Here is a 3,735-nt window from a genome sequence, read left to right on the forward strand (position 1 = left end):
GTACTACTAATAATAAACCCTATAATATAATATAATATAATATAATACAACATAATGCAATACAATATAACACAATACAATAGAATACAATATAATATAATATTACATAATATAATAAAATATAATACAATATAATATGATATAATGCAATGCAGTATAATACCATACAACATAGTATATAATAACATAAAATAGTGTAAGACGATAATATATGAAATAATATGCTATGATACAATATAACAGGTAATATCGCAGTGTAAGTTACGCTCTTCTAATAAAAATAATAATAATATTTTTTTTGTTTTTTCATAAATACGTTTATTTCTTAAGGCAGTTTACATAAGTTTTTCTTCGCCGTAGCATCACTTTTACATAATATTCTTATCCTAATTTAATTCTAACATAGTCACAACGTTTTGAATTTATTAAAACATATTCTCTTATAGCTTAAATATCATCTTAGGTAACTCGTCAATAATTATGAAATCTACTCGGAAATATTATTTGAACCAAACGATTACCTTCCATAAATTATAAAATAAGCTGTTATTTTCAGACATTTTGTTGATAATTTCATAAACTGTCTCGAGTTTGTTTGTATCATTACATAATTTTTATTCTAATTTAGCTATTGGTTGAACTCATGGACGCAGCTGGGATCAGAGCTAAGTCTTAAAAGGGGCCTTTATTAAATTGAAACTCCAATTTTCTTTATGAAATGATAAATAAGTTTCATGTATGAAAGGTCACGACAAGCAAGAATGTCTCGAACTGGGATATTGGATAGTCTACCTTGGGTACGCAAAGAATTTATTAGTTGAGATCTGACATCACGATACTCCACGCATGTCCAAACGACATGATCAATATCCCGATAACCTTCTCCGCAAGCACAATGATTAGTCTCGGAGAGCCCAATTCGAAGGAGATGTGCATCTAACGTGTAGTGATTGGACATGAGTCTGGACATCACACGAATGAAATCCCTACTCACATCCAGTCCCCTGAACCATGCCTTTGTCGATATTTTCGGAATAATTGAGTGCATCCACCGACCCAGATCATCTTTATCCCAAGAAGCTTGCCAGCTGGCAAGTGTTCTTTGGCGAGACGAGCTATAGAATTCGTTGAAAGCAATCGGTCTCTCATAAATTTCACCCTCAATAGCACCACGTTTGGCTAAAATATCGGCTCTTTCATTGCCAGGAATGGAGCAATGAGCCGGGACCCAGACTATAGTGATTAGATAATTATTGTTCAATATGTCGTTCAGGCACTGTTTTATTTTGCCCAGGAAAAACGGTTCAGTCTTGCCAGTCATGTTTGAGCGAATGGCTTCAATTGCACTCAGACTATCTGTGAAGAGGAAATAATGGTTTGGAGATAATGTGACGATTACACTCAAACTATAATGAACTGCTGCTAGCTCTGCTATATAAACAGATGCAGGTTCTTGAAGCCTAAATGAGGCCGAAACATTATTGTTGAACATACCAAACCCTGTCGCTTCTTCAATTCGCGATCCGTCCGTGTAAAACATTTTCTCAGAGTCAATATGCCTGAACTTACTTGAAAATATTTTTGGGATTTCCGTCGAGCGTAGATGATCCGGGATTCCACGCACTTCGCGCTGCATGGATGTATCGAAAAATAAAGTTGAGTCAGGGGCACTTAGGATGCTGACACGGATAGGAATATATCTTGAAGGGTTGATTTCCTGTGACATATGGTTAAAATATACTGTCATGAATTTTGTTTGAGATCGAAACTCGACTAGTTGTTCGAAATTATTAATTACCATGGGATTCAGCACCTCACATCTTATTAGCAGGCGTGATGAAAGCTCCCAAAATCGATCTTTTAATGGAAGAACTCCCGCCAGAACTTCAAGACTCATTGTATGTGTTGAATGCATGCAGCCTAAGGCAATTCGCAAACAACGGTACTGAATTCGCTCCAGTTTGATAATATGAGAGTTTGCAGCGGAACGAAAGCAAACGCATCCATATTACATCACTGAAAGTATCGTTGTTTGATACAATTTTATTAGATCTTGCGGATGAGCACCCCACCAAGATCCTGTTATTGTTCGAAGAAAATTTACTCTTTGTTGGCATTTCGTTATCAGATACCTAATGTGTCCTCCCCACTTGCATTTGGAATCGAACCACACCCCGAGGTATTTAAAAGTTAAAACCTGTTGGATCATTCTTCCCATCATATGTAGCTGAAGCTGCGCGGGATCATGCTTTCTTGAAAAGACGACTAACTCTGTTTTCTCCGCAGAGAATTCGATACCAAGATGAACAGCCCAATCGGACAAGTTATCTAAGGTATCTTGCAATGGCTTATGCAGATCAATAGCTTTGGGTCCAGTAACTGAGACCACGCCATCATCTGCCAATTGTCTTAGTGTACATGGGGTTACAAGACAGCTGTCAATGTCATTCACGTAAAAATTATAAAGGAGCGGACTGAGGCATGAGCCTTGCGGTAGACCCATGTAGCTAATTCTGAATGTTGTCAAATCGCCATATGAAAAATGCATGCGTTTCTCTGACAAAAGGTTGTGCAAATAATTATTTATAACCGCTGGGAGTCCATGTTGGTGGAGCTTGTCTGAAAGAACATCAATGGAAACTGAATCAAATTCTCCTTTAATGTCTAAAAATACAGATGCCATTTGTTGCTTTTGAGCGAAGGCAATTTGGATGTCAGACGAAAGTAATGCAAGGCAATCATTCGTCCCTTTATTTCTACGGAAGCCAAACTGAGTATCTGACAACAAACCGTTCGTCTCGACCCAAGTGTCGAGACGTCGTAGAATAATTTTTTCGAACAATTTTCTGATGCAAGACAACATTGCAATGGGTCTATATGAGTTGTGATTGGAAGCTGGTTTCCCCGGCTTTTGAATGGCGATAACTTTCACTTGTCTCCAGTCAGGTGGAACAATATTTTGCTCAAGAAACTTGTTGAACAATTCCAACAAACGTCTTTTTGCGAGGTCGGGCAGATTCTTCACCAAGTTGAATTTAATTCTGTCCAACCCAGGAGCGTTATTGTTACAAGACAAGAGTGCTATAGAAAATTCCATCATTGAAAATGGGTTATTAATAAAACCATTATTTGGAGGAGATTCCCGTATAATGCTCTGCGTAGGAACAGAATCTGGGCAAACTTTCCTAGCAAAGTCAAATATCCATCCATTCCTCATTCGTCTGGCCATGTTCCAAAGAGTGCTCATTGAGGTTTCTCTTGACAAACCTTCGACAAAATGTCTCCAATAGCTACATTTTTTGGCTCGAAGTATGCTCTTGTACTTGGTTTCTAAAACCATAAGTTTTTCAAAGTTCTGAGGAGTTCCTCCTCCCCGTTTTAGAAACGTCTTGCAAGCATTTTGTTTTGCGAGTTTAGCCTCTGAGCACTCTTTGTGCTTCTGTTAGTCGTTGGCCCAGGAAAGCGTTTAGTTTGGGATTGTTCTGCTGCCTCCAGAATCGAACAAATGAGGAAGTCATATTCTTCAAGTGGAGGGAGCTCTTCCATTGAATTCAAAATACTAGAGATACTACTTTGGTATTTAATCCAGTCGATATTTTTTGTCAAATCATATGGAATACTAGCTGAAGTAGCAATGCAATTGCTATTACTAATTGAGATGATGATTGGTAAATGATCGCTACCGTGTAAATCAGGCAATATTTTCCAGGTGCAATCTAGTCGAATTGATGTTGA

Source organism: Malaya genurostris, chromosome 1 (genome assembly GCF_030247185.1).
Source record: "Malaya genurostris strain Urasoe2022 chromosome 1, Malgen_1.1, whole genome shotgun sequence".
Classification (NCBI taxonomy): Eukaryota; Metazoa; Arthropoda; class Insecta; order Diptera; family Culicidae; genus Malaya; species Malaya genurostris.